At 44.8% G+C, this 18,501-nt stretch overlaps 1 protein-coding gene across 2 annotated transcripts in view; it reads right to left on the reverse strand.

Moving 5' to 3' along the window:
* Positions 1-18,501, reverse strand: part of SOBP (sine oculis binding protein homolog) — a 115,120-nt gene that overhangs the window by 52,661 nt on the left and 43,958 nt on the right. The gene's annotated exons all lie outside the window — the stretch shown is intronic.

Below are 18,501 nucleotides of genomic sequence, written 5' to 3' on the forward strand. Positions count from 1 at the left end.
TAAAAGCATAACAGCTCAGATCATTAAAACAGACGGGAATCCCAAAATACAACATTATTAAAAAGTTTGTTTAAATACGCAGTACACCTTTTAGATATGAGAACTTGGGATGCTGTTTTCTTACATAGCTTAAGTTGAACACGCAAATTCATTGCATTGCAAATAATTAGAACAACAAAAGACAAACCCAAAATGAAATATTTGAGCTGGAAACTGTGAGTAACTCAGGGTTTCAATTTACTCCATTGCATTTTTCAGGATTACATTACATACGTACTCGTTTAAACTTTTTGACATGCTTAAGTAATCCCTAGATAATGTACTTGTATTTTCAGTTTAACAGCAAGGCCAAAAAAAATAAATAAGTTTTCATACTCATAATTTACATGTAATACTATTATAGATAAATGGATTCCCCCTCCATGTTTAAGTGAAGCTTTGAAAGGAGCAATCATCTAGCGAGAACAATGATCCTTCAGTCAAATGCGGTCAAAATATTTAATGACAAAGATGCATTAAAAGTTACCGGGTATTTGGAACTACGCTGTTAATTAAGAAAGCTGAAGTTTAAATGGAGACATTACCAGAGCCCATTAGCAATCCTGCTTGCATATAGTATTTTTCCCTTCTCATCTACAGCGTTTTCTGCTTTCGAGTTAAAGCAAAAGGGAGAAGCAGGTGAAAGGAGGAGTGTCAGCAATACACTCATTACACTGTTCATTTGGGTGACACTTGCACTCCGTTCCGCTCCATCTCATCTGATCCCTGACTGTTCGCTCTCTCCCTCTCGCAGCCTCCCGAAATTCACAGCTGAGCTGTCTCCCTCACATATGGCTTGCATATAATTATGCACATTCCATTTTACACTGCATTAAAATGATGAGCTCCTGGCTCCCTGCCAACCTATTTAAATCAGCCCCTGCCCGAAGAAGCCGGGGAGAGGAGGAGGGCAGCGGGGGGGTGGGCGGAGGTGGGGGGCGAGGGGAGCGGGCGGAGGTGATGGGGCGAGGAGCAGGTAGTCCCCATCCCCGTCCCTCCAGCTGCCCCGCGTCCTCCCCCCGGCCCGGGGGGGGTCCAGGGATGCCCGGGCGCAATGCAGGCGCATCTCGGCGGCTGCGGCAGCGCTGGCATATCGTTCCCCCCCTCGCACGGCGTGAACTGCCTGTCGTCGTGTGTCACACTCCCAGCGCCCAGGCTTTTTCAGCGTTGGGATTTATGAAAGATATTTACACCTTGCAGGCTCTATGGCTTGTTTGCCTTCAAATAGGCTTGTGCCTCTCCCTGGGGAGACGGGGTGGGAAAGGGGAGCCACGGGTTAACAGCACCGGGGATTTTTAGGAAAACCTGAGGGGGTTGCACCTCATTGAAAGCCCGTTGAGTCCAGCGGGCTTCGACTTGGGCCTCTGCTTCTCTGCCATAGGGTGTGAACAAACTCTGCCCAACAGAAAATACCATTTTTAAAAGTGCAAAGTTTGTCCAAAAATCTGTTTGGAGTAGTACCTTCAATCGATGATTATTACAAGAAGCGGGAAGTGGGAAACGAGTTTATTCTGTACATTTCCTAGCAGCTTATAGGTATTTTCTTTAACTGCTCTCAATAGCTGCAGGGTGGAAAATGTTTAAGATTTTTCCTTCAAACCACAAGGAAGAGGCAGAGCATTCCTGAGCACCTGAAATCACTTTCATATTGACAAAGGTTTAAGTGTATTCTTCTAATTATCAGTTTGAAACTGAAACCTCTCTCTGGCAATAAATCTACCTCTCATGCTGCATAGAATAAAAAGTCAAAATTTGACGGTGTTTTGTAAAAAAAAAAAATCCCAATTCTCATTTTGAAAACAAACTTTGTCCTTTCTTTTTCTTTTTGCTTCCTGAGTGAAGGAACATGGGCAACTCACTGAAGCTCCTCCAGGTCATCTAGAAGACAACCGGAGGAAGACTGCCTTAAAAAATGCCTTGCACAAATAGAAACGGACCTGTCAGCTCGGCATCACAGGTGCCAAGAGGATGCTCAGTGACAAAGAGCAAGCGAGATGTTACGTGGGCCACAGGTGTTATGTAGGGCTCTGAATGCTATCGGTGCCCCCAGACCCCTGAAATTGTATCTTGGCACTATTCTAGATACTGTGCACGTGACGGCTGGCACATTGTAACCTGCCAGTGACCCTTTGGTGCATTATCTTGGTGCACGCACACACCTTGTAAAATGAAATGGATATCAGGGTGTTTGTAGTGCATGTGTCAAAATATAGAGACAAACCCCATTGACCTTGACCCGCTTACCAAAACTGCCAGTACACAAAGGTTATTCACCCCCACTGACAGCAACACGCCCCCCCTCCTACTGATCCAAACCTTATTTTATTTAATTTTGGATGTCACCAAAAATTCCTAGTCTCAAAACCAGTTTAGCTACATACTGCTATCATTTACTCAGGCAGCAAAAGTAAACCTAGTTTAGCTAGCTGGTTTCCACTGTAAAAAAATACCTGTTCTCAGCAGTCAGGGCTATTTCTCCAGCTGCTTTACATGAATTCATTACTACCATCTTCCAGTTGTAAATAATTTGCAGAAGGAAACACTTCTACAATGTTCAGCACTGTTCTAAGCCTATTAAAAAAGTGGCTCAGAGTTTATCTTGCCATGGTAATATTGTGATATGCCTGTATCTATACTGACTCATTCTCAATCGCTGCTGCACATCAGCTGTCCCAGCTCCCCAGCACCTTGACCTCACTCACAGCAGGCTGGCATCTACAGCTTTTCCATCAAGCCTGGCTATCATGGGATGTATTTTGCCTGCTAATATTTAAAAGGAAGCAACTGGAAAAAAAACAAACCCAAACTGTGACCTCTCTGATTTTTTCAAATGCTTTTAAACTGCAAAAATCATTACAGAAATGCTCTCATAAAAAAATGTATGTCCAAAGCGCTAGATGCAATTGATTGCACATATGCAATATATGGTATGACTGCTCTCACAGCACATTTTGTTCCAGGACAAAAAAGGCTTCAGCTCCTGTTCGGAGGCCTGAGACCATGGTGAGCACTGCTAGTTTTATCAGCACAAAACTGCTGCAAGTTTACTGTGGCAGCGCCTCTCCTGGGATTTACTGAATCTCCTAATTCAATAGCATCTACTGGCAGGCAGCCGCCTTCCCGTCAGCTGCATGGGATCCGAGAGGGAAACCTGCCCATCGCCAGCCCGCGGGACGCTGGGCTGGACGCTCGACAAAACTGGCGGCACTTGCACCGCCCTGGCTACTCCTGGCAGAAGGGAGCACATTACCCAAGGAGCAGCGTTGGCAAGGAAGATCTAGCAAGGAAACTGCAGTCAACTTGGTGGAGCTGGCGTGGCTGTAAGGTCAGCCTGATGACGGGTTGCGCGGGAAATCGTGGCCTTTAATTGCAGGTTAGATATCGGGAAACCCTTCTTAATGATAGGTACAGCAAAGCGCTGGAGCAGATCGCCTAAGGAGACTGTCAAAGCCCCATCACTGGAGTTTCTTAAGAGCAGATTAGGCAAACATCTGTCAGGAATGACATGCACAGAGTAGCTCCTGATGTTGGGAAGCTGGACGGATGAGAACATCTCCTTTCCCAGGTCCCTTTCCTCTCTGCTTTCTACCACTGAGCTTTGAAGGAAAACGGCAGGAGGGTAAGGAAAAAAAAAATTTAAAAAAAAGAACAGAATACAGGATCTGAAAGAACCTCTCTGAAAATAGCACAGCATTTGATGTTCAGAGATATGTGTACTCATTAATAAGTGCATGATGACAACTATCTTTGGCTACACAAACTGTGCTATCTGTTCATAAGCCAGCCAGCCTATATTTGTGAAAGCTGCCAATAGTTTGGAAACAGACTATATATTAAGTCAAGATTCCTTTTTTTAACAAGACGGAGGAAGAACAATCTACAGCAGAATTTCCTCCTCTCTGAAGAGCATGGATATTTGTTTCTCCTTATTCCCAGAGAAAAATTATCTTGATTCAGACAGGGGACTTCTTAGCTTCAGTGTAAGTCTCTTCATGCATCCTTAGCCTTGGAAAAGGAAATCTGTGCTTACATTTTAATATTAAGGGCAGGATCTTACGATAGTATAAGTCACAAGGCAGGCTGAACAGAATAATTTATTAAGCTGGAACTTGTTAATGCAAAGCTTCCGCTAAAACGGGACAATGCATTTGCAATTAAATCCTACTGCTCAGTCCACAACAGTTTAATGCCACTTAACTGAAAACACATAACATCTATTTTCTAAGAGTGACGGCCACTTGCATAATGCAGAGTGACAGAATATTAGCCTGCTTACTCGGGATAAAATTGCCGCCTAATTTCCATAACTGTCCTTTAAAACAGATGCAATGTGGGACCGTTACCCCCAGACACGTTAAACGCAGGCATTAGTTGAACGTCTCTGGTAGGACAAAAAAAAGCTGCGCGAAGTTGAACAGCGTTGCTATAGAAGTGCAGATAACTGCTTCGACGCTCCCGTCCCGTGGCGATGAACAGAGGAAGCTCACATCACCCTTAATACTATTGTCTCCGGAGGCTGGCTGCAGATGGGAACAGAAATCCGTGTTTCCGTTTCCACCACAAAGGTTATCTCTCCTGCTGGCGGGGTGAGGAATTCCTCCCCGCACCCCTCCGCTCTTCCACCCCCCCCCCATCACTGAACCTCGAAGGAAATCCTCGGGGAGACCCTAATCCTTGAAATTCTAGTTCCTGTGCGTTTCTGTTGTCCCAGATAATCAATTATCATGCTCTCTACGTTCACTGCACCAGCAACGGTAAAAATAGTACTAAACTTCCATCTGTTGAGTATATTCTTCCCAGAAATATGAACGTACTCGCTGTGGGCTGGGGCGGTGGGGGAGCCTGACGTCAGGGTGCCAGGTCATGGCTCCGTGCTGGGAGTGGAGCAGAGCCAGGGACAACCGTCCAGAGAGGACATCCCTGGTTCAGCAACCATGCAGTTACAGGAGTGAGTGAGCCCTGAGCTCGGGGGAAGTCTTCCTTCAGGGAAAGCTCCCACTAATGTTTGACAAGAGGTTTGCTCTTCACAAGGATTTCAGGATTTTCCTGATTCGCAGCATGATGGAATAAGCGGTATTTATTAGCTTGTTGCCTCTCTCAGCTGCACTCTATTCACTAATCTCTACAGTTGTAATATTTTGCCACTCCAAGCCTCTAAAATCTTCTCAAGCTTTTCGAAAGAGCCCCAGGTATTTTGTAACACGTCAAAACAATGTTTCATAAAATCTCCCAAAACTCAGATCAGTGAAAATAAAGGACCTAAAATCGCGCTGGTTGTTTATCACATCATTATCATTTACATCCCACTAAAATCGAGGTTAGCCCTTTTGCCTGACCTCCTGTGACCACCCCAGGTTAGAGGTGACCACCCTACCCAAAGTTTCCCAGCCTGGGGCCTTTCTGCCAGTAGTGGCTCTCTGCACACTTGGTGGTGGTCTATGGAGAGCTTGCAGGTCACATGCTACTAACTCCCCTTGTTTCCAGCTGCTAAAATGCATTTAAAGACAGCTAAAAATACATTAAATACATTCCTAATGTTATTTTTCCATGTAAGCAACTGCTGTAGTCACCACAGGAATGTTATTTGATCGCCAAGGGGAGGGGAAGTGGTCCATGAGACAATCTGTCTACTGGAGGTGATCTACAAAGTTAAAAAGAAACTGGGAATATGCCCTCTTGTAACTTCTTTATTAAGTATGCAGAGGAAAACCAGAAGGGCCTTTGCTGACTTCTTTTGCTGCCTCCTCTCCTCTCTCCCTACACACGCCACCCCAACACACACATGAACGCACATACAAACACACGCAGACATCTCCACCCATTATTTAAGTTAGGAATGGAGATCTTGTCTACGCTGGAAGAAGTCACCAGTGGATAGAAACCAGTGGAACAACATCAGCGCGACAAGCAAAACCTTGGGACTGCGCATGCAGCTCTTCCCAGGTCCTGAGCAGAGGGTGTACCGCTGGACACGGGTTTGTGCCATTTTGCTGCCTGGGATCTATCCACAGCCTTCCCTGAAATCTCTCCCTGGCACTCAGCTGCTCCTGGCTCCTGTATATTACAGTACAAACTCCACAGCTGCAGAGTTCCTTTCACAGCGTGAAGTTATATGGTCACTGAGAAGGAGCAAAGGTGTCCCTGCAAAGGTGCAGTCCCTAAGTGGAGCCTCAGGTTCAATTCCCTGCAGGCATCCTTGGCAAGACAAGGGCCCCTATCGTTGGCATATCTCTTGGTAAGAGCTGCTTATGCTTTAACGTGATATGTCCATTATCGTCAGTAATGAATCTAGACCCAAACTCTAACCTTTGTTCAACTTTTAGTTGCTATTTCAAAAGCAAATACAAAATCTGAATGCAACACCACTAATGGCAGACTGGATTAGAAAAGCATCTTGAGTCCACGTGTTTAGGAAAAGGTTTGGGTGGAAATGCCTTCTGGAGCCAGCGATCTGGCTAGTGTGATTAAAACCGGAGAAAATACATCATTCAGAATATCTTGCAATCTTCTCCATTGTGCTGACAGAAGAAATACTCCCTGACTTTAAAAAGAATAGTCACCAGGTCAAACTTGCTATTCTAACCAAACCCAACCCACACCTCTTCATTGTCCTTTTCTGAACAGGTGTAAAAAGTCCTGGGAAACAGGCAGTTTTACTGAGAAAAGCTGCCCCAGAAAAATGCATTACAACAAAGAAGGAGAAGGTGCCAATCTGTGGAATGATAGGGCAGTGTTTCTGAAATTATCCTCGTCAAAGCAACTGAGGAATGTCACGTTCATTTTCTTGCATAACTGAAGCACACCAAAAAATTCAAACAAATGTGCCTGGAAATCTGATAAGCAGTTATTTACGGATCTTTTCTTTTTTTGAATAATGCCTGTCTTCCAAGGGCTATGGCTCAGAACGGTCCACCTTTATGTATTAATTTTTTCACTCAGAATTTCATGGTATAAAATTATCCACAGTTTATACTTAAAATGCAAGCTGCAAACTCTATTATAATGTAAGTAATATTATAAGTGAATCAAAAGGAAATACTAATAACAGTACTACCCTACTGCCTGCTAAAGTCATAACTTCCATCCTACTGCATTTAAAAGTCACTCAAAACTTACACCAAAAAAAAAAAAAAAAAAAGATTCAGCTTTCTGGATTCAATACCCCTTTTTCCCCCCTTCCCCCAGTTTTGTTTCACATACTTTATAGAAGAACCCTGATTTCCTGATGGACTTCTCATCCTTCCAGGCAAAATCAGGACTTTCCTTTTATACAGCTTGCAATGCTGTACATTTAGAGCCCCTCCTCCCACAGTCATAAAATACTTAGGAAAAACTGATGAGCGCCTTCAGTTCCACAATACATCCAGAAAGAGCAACTGAAGCAAAAATAGCTGTATCTACTGCCCTGGACCACTCTTCTAATTTTTATAGGAAGAGGAGTAGAAGGATTGAGACATTAAATGACTAAGGCCCACGAGTAAGTGGAGGTGGTCCAGCCTCAACCCAGTTGCTCAAGCAGGGAACCGCCTTATGGTCTCAAATGAAAACTCCCCATTAAACTTCATTTTCCCATTGCGTTCCAGACTTATGCACCTTTTTCCTTCCTCTATCGGCTAATAACCAGGCGGTTTCTGCAGCTTTACCAGCTTCCGCGGGACTGTGCTACCCCTTCCCTGACAGTTCACGGCATGGTGATATATGAGAAGTGTTCAGGTGGCTGCCTCAAAAGCTAATTTTTCAACCTGCACAAACCTTTACCCATATCATAAATTTTTAATAACCAGTTCCGAATTGTCAAAGAACAAATATGATAACAAACACATAACATTGAGATAATTTGAAACAAACTTTGTTTATTGCCCCTTTGAACGTTTCTTCAACAAGTCACAGCTGCGTGGGACCTTCATAAAAGTGAGACTGTCCTACTAATCCCCCTTCTGCTTCACAACAGGCCTGATCCAGAAACACTAATGGACCGTGCTTGACAGTTATTGCAACATATTCAATACGCAGCCTAAAATATGGCTAGGAAAGTAATGAAAATATACTAGAGACTTCCCAGCAGATTCCATTTTTGTAATGGGTAGCTCACACCAGCATAGCCGATAAGCTCTCCCTCTCTCTTTGCATTCCCTGCTTATTATAATTTATGAGATAAAAGAGTTTTCCAAAGTATTCTGTGTGGTTCACTGTCAGGTAGCTCAAGTATCCCTTCTCACTGTTGCCATTTCTACAAGGGCGCCCCAGCACAGATGAGAGACTCCTGTGCAAGGCAAGCACACGTTTCCAATCAGCCTGCCAGAGAAGCAGGGAGACAGAAAAACAAAACCAAAAAATCCTCAAATGTTGGTTACGGTTAGGTAAGGCTCACAGACCAAACAAATCACTGTCCCTAATGAATTTGTTTCAATGCATCTGCTTATTTCAAGCTTCGGCATTGTAAATAGCAGAGCAACAATGCAGATTTTCTCTGATTGCAGTGTCACATATATGATTAATCATCTTGACTCAGAGCATATTTTTTTAAAGCAATTGCAGGCTGGTTTAATGAACTCCTCTCCCACTGGCTTTTATAGACTAGTCATGATCAACATACCATTAAGATAAACCTCGTGCCCCATCCCTCCCCTCTCTGACAGCTTGCCTTATTTGCCTCACAACAGTCAATATCCAATTAAGAGGCAACGGATTTGATCGATATAGGAGGTAACAATATGACTTAAACAGCTGGTAAATTCTACACGTACTCTTTTTCTTTAATTCCCGTCTTTGTGATACATAAACAGTTCTGTACTTTGAATAAATGCGGAGAAGGAAAAACAATGGCCAGGTCTGGTTGGTAAAGCTTTCCCTCAAATGGGCTGTGTCTGCAAGCTGCTCCACAGCAATAAATGCTTGTCTGGGATCGGTGCAAGACAGGCAGGATCCTATTCTCTGTATTTTCTGTGGCCTTTTAAAGGGTGAAAATAGAAATCTCTCCCTGCTTTGGTTACGAGCGACATGCCACTTGGGCCATTCACACATGAAAATGGAGGGGCCGTAATATTATTAAAGCAATCATTTATGAGCTGGGTGAAGGGATGACTGGTCTGGAGAGGGGGGGCAAAAACCAATAGGAACGGAGTGTATGTAGGAGAACAGGCAAGGAGAGGGTGAAAAGAAAGGAGGGGAAGCTTTGATACAAATGACATCTTCTACAACCTTAATATCATCTCCCAGTCTTTCTGCTGATGATGAATGGCTGCAATAAAAGGTGGGATAGTGGCAGTTACAAACAGGACAAAAGCAAAACCTGGCTGGTGGTGAGGAGCATTCGTTATAATTCCCAACAGCGCAGCTGGAGGTCAGGGACTGAGGTCACGATATCACCACTGGCTTTGGGTCTAATACCAGGTACAGTACTTCTCCCTCCCTTCCCGCCACCTTTTTTTGAGGCCTTTATTCAAAGTTTTACTTTCAAAGACATTTTGCAGAATAATAGGCTGATCTAGTCCAAATGAGGTAGCCCTCCTTTTCCAGGATTTCCGCTCTTCTTTACAGAAGAAGCTATGACCACGGGGGATGCCACACTCTCAGTGACAAACGGGACATAACTCAAACACCTCTCAGCTTGCTCCCAAGGCAGCCAGAAAGTTATTTCTAAATCACAGCAGCGTGCCTGTGTTTTCCACTGCCCACTGCAACCCTCTGTCACCTGGAGGGATTCCAGTAACATATATCACGTCTAAAACCAGGAAACTGTCTACTCAAACTCATAAGAAAGTTCAGAGCACACAGATCTTTTCAGGCAATGGGAGGCAACCAACTATAATTTAGCTTCCCAACTTGGCTTGGGATTTTAGAAGTCTCATTCTGAGTTTTCTCCTTTCTGTCACAATAAGATGAAATGTGCTGAAAAACGCCTCTGTCTTCCCTGTCCTCTTCCCTACCATCTTTCATGGGGAGCAGTTTCAGATAGATCCCTGGCCAGGTTTCTGAGCCTACAGGAATCCATTTCTAAGTATTCCCAGCAGTTTACTTCAGGCCCCAGGGTTTCTCAGACTACACTTTCGTTTTCAATTCTGTGCATTGTTATTATGGGGAAAAAACCCCCCACAATTCTACTACTCTAACTCTTAAAGACAGGCTTAAAAATGGGGATGCTTCCACTAGAAAAAGGAGCAGGCAGAAACACATTCACCATCTTTTTGTCTTCTGCATTGGCTCAAATGGCTTGTTTTCCACCTCCATCCCTAACCCAACCTGCCTGGCCCCTTACCACATGGCAGAGGCTTGCATGTTTTGCTGTTTTACCACCTCTGCCGTAACCCTGATTTGCTCTTTTCTACTTTTCCCCTGCAGCTCCTGTCTTGAAAAGCACCCCTTGAGGCTGCACCAGACTCCTGCACGCTCCCAGCTAGCGCTGCTGTCTCCTCATGCGTATGCATGAGTATGTCCATGCCATCCCTACCGTATCAAGGTGGCACTATCAGCTTTTTAAAGCTTCCATGGTTTTATTCCAGCCTCTCATGTGCTGGTCCATTATATAACTGCTACTTGTCCAACACCTCCAACAAATACTTAGCCAATAACCTTGTTTACAGCTCTGGCCTTCTTTAATGCTTCCTCACTGTCCAATGGACTATTCGGTGTCACCTCAAATGTACACCCATTGTGTTGCTGGGCCCACTGAAGTCCACCTGGTGGCCTGTGCAATAGATCTGCTGCCATAGGTCTGTCTCATTTTCCTCAAAGATGGAGCTATTGCTACCACAGAGAAGAAAAGAGATGGAGGTAGGACATTCCTGCGCACAGTGGGTGCCACAGCCCCAGAGCTGAGAGCTGCCAAAATCACACCCCCTGCACAGTGAGTGCCCCTGGCTTCTCCATTCAAGGGCTGGGCTTGAAGCAGCCAGGTGGGCTTTGCAATATTCAGAGAGCCAAGTACTGCTGGTGTTTCTCCACTCCCAGGCTGTTAATCAAAAATTTGCCTCTTCTGTCGCCAGTGCAGAGACTTATCTATCTCATTTTACGGCAGAGTCGAAATGATGTCTCTGTCTAAGCACAGCCCAGAGAAACTTGTAGTAATGTGGCCTTGGCCTTTCAGCCACCATGTACAGCTCCACAAATTCCCCATTGTTTAACCGAGATGTAGAAGTCTTTATCTTGGTCACAGTGTATATTACAGTAGGAGGCAGCAAGGCTTGGGGGAAACTGATGGTCTTCTTACTACCACTACACAGAAACACAAAAGCATCAAGCAAAGAACCAGCTCTAAATAAACACTTTAAGCACATTCCTTCTCTCCTGAATATTGCTGCTATCTAAAAAACTTACCATAATTTTCTATTCCGCATCTGATTCCATCAAAATCCAAGACCCAATTCTCTCGCCTGCATCCAGACCGTTTTGCATTGGGTATCAGCTTTGTAAAGTGCGGTAACAGTCTTGACCTCTGTTGTTCGTAGTGCACTTTTTCAATCTGTGCCTAAGGGTTCTCTAAAGTGAAGAAAGCGCCTGCTTGCCCTTCACACGATCATCAGTAAAGCTAAGCTTAGGCAGAGGTCAGAGCTAGCAAGATAACCACCGGACTAGTGACAGATGTTCAGCCTAACATAAGATTGAGGCCAATAGACAGGAAAATCCGTTTGTATTTCCCAGTAGTACTAGCAGAAGGAGCACCGTGGTGGTAGCTGTCATCGTCTTTTCTTTAGCAATGGGTTGGTCAGAGAGAAAAGAAGCTGAGGAATCCCCTTTTCATACTCAGACTGTGAGTTCCAGGAATAGAATTACAATTTAAATTAATTACATCTAACCATGTAATTAATGTTTGTGTCAGTTTATTACAGGCATCTTCACTATCGATGCTGTGAAATGCAACTTAGTGACTTTTTTTGTGGGGAACAAGAGGGAACAACCATTTGTCTCACTTGCATTGTTTATATAGTAATTGTTAAATTGTTGCTAATTTTATTAATCTCATTATCCTGATTACATGTGTTCTGTCTTTTTACAGGAGCATTCCTTCCAGAGTTAGACTACTTCACACATCTCCATTGTTCCTCTCTCTCAGTTTAGAAACCTGATGGGGAATCACTGGCATCGAAGAAAGGGGAAATGAGTATTGAGCACAAGGAGCTGCAACATCAGCTGCTTAGCAGGAAGGGGAAACCTATGAGCGTTCTTGAACAGCCAGCATGCTTCACAGCATACACTGGCAGAACATTTCACACAGTGGGAGGCAAGGTTTAAAAAACTGGACCACTGTAATCCTTTAAAAGCAGCCAGGGTCTCTTTCTGAAAGTCTAGGTCATGTGCCTGGCACTGCGTCATATGGTGTCTCTCTTCCGCCATTTGTTTATTTGCTTCTGGCAGTTTTGGCAGTGAGGTATCGGAGTGAAATGCACACCACTCCATACATATGGTGGGAAGAATCTAGTGCATCAGTTGAATGCATACTGTACTGTATACACATTCTGTTTTATCTCTGAGCACAGCTGTGCTGTAAAAGCTTACAAAATGTGAAGCCTTCTGTGCAGCAAAAACATCGACAGGAGAAGCTGGCCTATAACTTATTAGGTTGTGACACAAGCCAAAAAAAGCCAGAGTTAAAGCTGACAACTCCTGGCATCGTGATGAAAAGCACAGTGGCTCAAGTTAAAGAGGGAGTGTCAGCCTTAACTTCATGTTTCGGGCTTTCGCTGCTGTGGTTCACAAATAGCATCGCTGGCTTGTTCTAGGACAACGATTCCCAACCCCGGCACATGGCTTCCAGCTTTCGACCGGCAAGCAAACATGCAAATCATCCCCCCTGTGCCCCACTGCGCTTGCAGGCAGCCTGCCCTAGGAAGGGACTCAAGGAAGGGGTGGGCAAGAGCCAAAAAGCGGTCGTGGCTCTCTTCCTCGCCCAGCACAGTAGCCTTCAAGCTGTGATCAGTCCTGTGTCTCCTACTCCCCCAGGTCTTTGGGCTGAAGGTAGCGGAAACATATGGTAGGAAACTCTCCTGCACTGGTTGGACCAGATGTCTGAGTAGGTTTTTTTCCCACCACAACCTTGAAAGAGGGACTCTTTATTTTAATCTAAGAACAGTCACACTGGGTCAGATCTAAGGTCCCCTAGCCCAGGCTTGTCTCCAGCAGTGGCCAGTATCACCCTCTTGAGCACAATTTGAGGCCACCGGTCCTTCCAGGGGTACAGACTTGCCACGAGGGCAGTGGGAGTGGGTGTGTGAGAGGTTTAATAAGTGAGTTTGGCCTGTATGTCCACTGTTCCTGGATTTTTTTACGTTTATCTCACTGTGCAGTGCTGAGCTAGGTGAGATCGTAGCACATCTCCTTTCCTACCTACTGATGGACTCCATATCTGCATGTATGTGGAGGTAAAGGAAGTGTGGTGAGTAAGCAAAAGAGGGAAGGGAAACACAGGGTGGGGTGGCATTTTTAGGATGCAGAGAGACTGCCCTGATAAGAAAGCCATGACTGGAGACATCACATTTCCTCCCTGATCCCATAGGAATGAATTCCTCATGCCGCTGAGCGCTGGAGCTGTCAGGGCTGACCTGTGCGCTTCCCCTGCATGCTGTGAGGGCTCCCCGGCCGGAGGAAGCCTCGACTAACGTCTGGGAAAAAATCCCTCCTGTCCGGCCCCACTGCTGCCTGAGATGATACTGGGTCTCCAAGCGGGCCCCTGGCTCCAGCAGCTTCCTTGACAGTTAGAGGTTGTGGAGAGCACAACCTCACGGTGGGAGAGCACCCCTGCATCCCACAGGCACTTAGCCAGGGGAATCGCGCTCTTTTCTGCTCCTCACCCAAACTTATTTCTCTCACACAAGAGCCCGCCTGACCCTGAAGGGAAGGGGGAGCCTGACCGTCCTGCCGACAGGAGCTGAGGGAGAAAGGCTTCCCATGAGGAGGCTTTCTCCTAGCCTTCTCCACAGCCCTCAGCTGCAAGGGGGCTTCCCTCCTCCAACAGAGTTGTGACGGCAACCTCCAAACCCAGCTGCTCCTCAGGGCTGCCCAAAAGGCACAGGAGGAGTCCTGTGGCAGGGCACTGGCTCTCGGCCCACTCCCACCGCAGCCCTGCGCCCCCGGGGCTCCCCTGGAAGGACGACTGCACCACGGAGGACGAAATACAACCCCCGGCTAAGTTTAGCTTGTCGGCCTCATCTCGTGGGAGCATAGTTGCATGGCTCTGCCATCACCCTGTGTCTGCCGCCTTCTCCCCCAGCCCTGCGGGTGACGCCCTGCCTACTCCACGGCAAAGGGGAAGGGGAACATGGCTGTCACACTTTTGGGGGGAGACAGACAAGAAACAGAAATTTAAGACCCAGCCAGACATTTTGTCACCTCTCCTATCAAAGATATGAAAACAAAAGAGAAGCAAGGAAAGAGGAAAATAACAAGTTCTTGCTTCGCGCACTAATTGCTGCTGATGTTAGTTCATTTTCAACAACCAGTTTTAATTGCATCTCCCCACTGGATAAACCTTCTTTTTCAAATGTTATTTTAAATATATAGCAGGCTCCTCCTTAAAACCAGGCCATGGTCTGCATTAAGGGAAATAGTATCAGTGAAGGGTAATCAGAGGTTTGGAACAGCTCTTACACAAGATATTAAATGACAAGGACTTAGCCACTTAAAAAAAAAAAAAAAAAGATGAGAACGAATATGATAGTAGTCTATGTAGGCTGCTGTAGTTCCATGTTACCAAAAAAAACCCCATATTTTTGTTAGCAAAAAAAAGTTACTACTAACTATCCATTAACTATCTATTGTTTCTCAGAATGCAAAAAGCTAGAGGTTCAATAAATGTGCAAAAACGTGTGGAAGAAAATAATTCTTTGCAGAACAAGTCACCAAGCTGGGTGGTGTGCAGGCCAAAACTATGCACAAATCCAGGAGGAGTGTAATGCATTCTGGAAGGACACATTCATCAGCTATTAACAACAACGGTACAAGCGCTCCCACACTAGAGCAGTTTCAAGGCCTTGATGTAAAGAGCCATGAGTCTGGCCTGCGGGGTGCAGGCTGACTTCAGCTGGAGTTTTGGGACATTTGTGCCTCTCTGCAATCAGGCTCTAGGAATTGACTTTGGAGATAGGAACTCTGGATCTGTTTTCAAACCTCGAAAGCAACCTGTGGATATTAGTTGGGGCTATCATTTCTACCTCCAGAAAAAGGCAGATAAATTGTTTCTGAAAGTGGTGACAGGGGTTGAATTTAACACGCACAGCAAGCACACCTGGTTGCACTACATGTTGGCTGAGAGATGGAGGGCAAAACACATGCATATCTCCTGATGGTACTGGACATGAAAGCTTTTCTTCTTATACGTGCTCTAGGAAAGGTTTGCCATTAAAGGGCTTTGGAAAACCAGGATGTCAGAGCTTCTCTGGCCTTCCAGGTATCTGTTCACACCACAACAATTTTTCTGGATGTCTACTCCTGTTGTGAGAAAGCCCAGTGCTCTTGAAACTCAACAACTTTGAATATCCTGACTTGGGTCAAAATGAGACAACTGGACTTGAAACATCCACATGGAAGCATGCAAATATAATGAGGAGTACAACAGAGATAAATCTCACTCTGATTCCTAATTTTTCTTTCTTCTATTTTTCCTGCATTTCTGACTTCAGTGGTATGATTATCCAGGAAATCAACTTGGATTATACTCCTAGAGATACGTGAAGTAACCAGAAATGTCATCACTCTCATGATGCCTTTCAGCAGGAGTTTAAATCTTTCTCTCCCAATCTAAGGAATGCAGAGCTGCTCAGAGGAATTCAGACAATTGCAAATGAGCATCCTAGAAAACACCACTACTGGAATGGGAGCTTGCTAAAGTATTACCAACTACACAGACACTTTTGCTACAACACATGAATGGGAACGGAAAGGGCAATTATAGATGTTAGGAAATGATTTTGTCTAGACACTCAGCAGGACCTTTAACATTTTCTTTACTAAAACTGTGATTTAAAAAAAAAAAGAAAATATGAGTCTTGGACATATTTTTAACAAACTTTGATACTACAGTTTTACTAGATATATTACCTAGGTCTTTCAAAATCACCTTCAATAGCTCCACTAGTTTCTATGAGACCCCCAAATCCACATTCTCTAGCTACTGTCAGTCACATGCTGCGATAACAGGTGGAATGGGAAATATTTATGCAGCACTGACCCACAGGAAGGAGAATGTAGTGACGGAAAAGAAGTAAAACCTACTGGTCGTGCCAAGGTATGCCATTTCTCTTTAGACAGTTCAGAGGAAAAGATACATCAGCCTCGCCACGTGCATATATGTGTAGAAGAGCGTGAATCTCTAGTTTTAGTTCCACTGCTTGTGAGAAGTAACTGGAAACTTTAGAGTCAACCCTTAACATCCTAAAACTACAACTGAGTTGCTTCTTGAGAGGGTGGAGCTGCCATATGTAGCCGAGGCTGGTCAAATGCTGCGAGAGCTCCAAAAGTCTATGTGTTGGTTTTTTTTAAATCATTTTTCATTGCTCTCAGGCATCAAGTGCTGGCTGCTGTAGAAAGATCACTGTGGGAAGCAGAAGGATCTTAAGAACAAAGATGAAAAAGGGTTTTTAAACCATCCTTGTTGGATCAGCTACATCAGACCAACTTCCATTTTTTCCACATCCTGGCTTGTCTCCCCACACACCAGGGAAGACCTGTGTTATTCTATAGATTGACTTAAGTGGAAAACAGAAGAATAGGAGGCCCCCGTCTAGGTTTCGGCAGGGAACCAACCTGGAATACTCACAATAAAATTGACAGGCTTTATGGCTGAATGGATTTAAGCAACAGCTGGAATCTGACGAGTCTAAAATCACTTCCTGCAAGAAAGCTGATCAGGAGAATAAATCTTTCATGGATTACATTCAATTAAGAGCTTTCACATCATTGAGAGGCAGCTAGAAATCCATGTACAATATATACTAAAAATAACTGGGTTCCAGGTTCACCCACCAAGGCTGAAAGCACAGACTTCTGGAGTTTCCCTGCCAGGCTGGGTATCGGTCAGTGGCAATTAACATGAAAAAATAACCAACACTTTTGGAAGTAGGCTAAACTCTAAACATCCCTCCCAAGGGATCCTCTCGTGATAACAAAGCACGCAGCTCCTTTATCCTCGTTATGTCTGATATGCAGGAGATGGACTGATTTCTAAAAGCCACCACTCAACAAGAAAGGCAGTGAATTTTTACGCCGGCTACTTTTAGCCACGGAGCAGAAAGCGGCAGAGCCGAGCCTGCCACGCATGCAAAGGCTTTCATTCCATGGGCTGCCAGAGCGCAGAAGCTGTGGTGCTCTTAGCAAATCTGAAATAGCTTTCATGGTTGGAGATCAAGTCTCCACAGTGAAACTTCATGAAACAGCAAAGGCGGAGAGGCAGGTCCTGAACTCCAGGAGCAAAACAAGCTGACAACTGACTGGAAAGACAGCACGTCTCTTAGGAAAAGCCTTTAAATGCGACTGATTTTATGGTGCTAGTATTTGAGATTAAGCTACAACTAAATCTAGGGTTCTTAGAATATCTGAACTAGAAAAAACGCAATTGTGGGTGTATTTTTATAAATGGGCTTACATACACCTGCTTTTTCGACACTGGATACTTATAAAGTGACAGACTAAAAAGTGGCCTTCCTAGGTTTTGTTTGTTTGTTTTTTAACAAACGGAAGTAAAAGGAAGATCATGTAAACATGAGCGTGAGGAGAAAATTGTAACAGCTTTTCTGGCCTTTCTAGCAATGAATAAGCAGCCTTCCTCAAACTAGCCCAAAACTACATCTTTCATTCTCATTTTTCATCAGAGGAAAGTTTTAAGAGGGATCAATTTCTTGCAGAAATTTCCCATTAAAAGTATGTCACAACAGTAATTAAGACATGACAGAAGGAGATTATGATGTGGGTTCTGGATTTATACAACAGTGCCAGAGCTGAGAGCCCATGTGATTCCCTCTCACAAGGTCACTTGGGCTTGGATTCTCAGAAGACCTGGTGTAGGTTAAGCAAACAAAGCCCATTGTTTGTTTTTCTTCAGGGAAATTGGTTGCTTAATTTTGTCCCATGCTTTCGGAAATCCTAGCCTTGGGGAGAGGAGCAAAGGAAACATTTTCCCTCATTCCAGAGCTGTGATGATGACAGGATTGGCCACAAATGACCAGCTGCATCAGGGCTGCTCAGGCGTGGTGCTCCCCGTGGGGCGGCGGGATGCCCTCCTGCTCCTTTCATGGGTGCTCCATGGAGGAAGGGGCTCAGTGTGGTGCAGGAGCACCCACCCGGCTTGCACCGTGACTTTGCAGGTGCCTTTCCTCTCCTGCTGGGAGCATGCACCTCTCCGACTGCTACAGCCATCGATCAGAAAGGAAAATAAAACAGCAGAAGCCCATCTTTTCCTCATATGTAGCTGTTTGGTGGTGGGAGAGGCTGCTCCCTGTGAAACTCTGGCCAAGCTGCAAATTCACCGCAGAT

Source organism: Nipponia nippon, unplaced genomic scaffold, assembly GCF_047370975.1.
Source record: "Nipponia nippon isolate SJK-2023a ecotype South Korea unplaced genomic scaffold, ASM4737097v1 scaffold_4, whole genome shotgun sequence".
Taxonomy (NCBI): Eukaryota; Metazoa; Chordata; class Aves; order Pelecaniformes; family Threskiornithidae; genus Nipponia; species Nipponia nippon.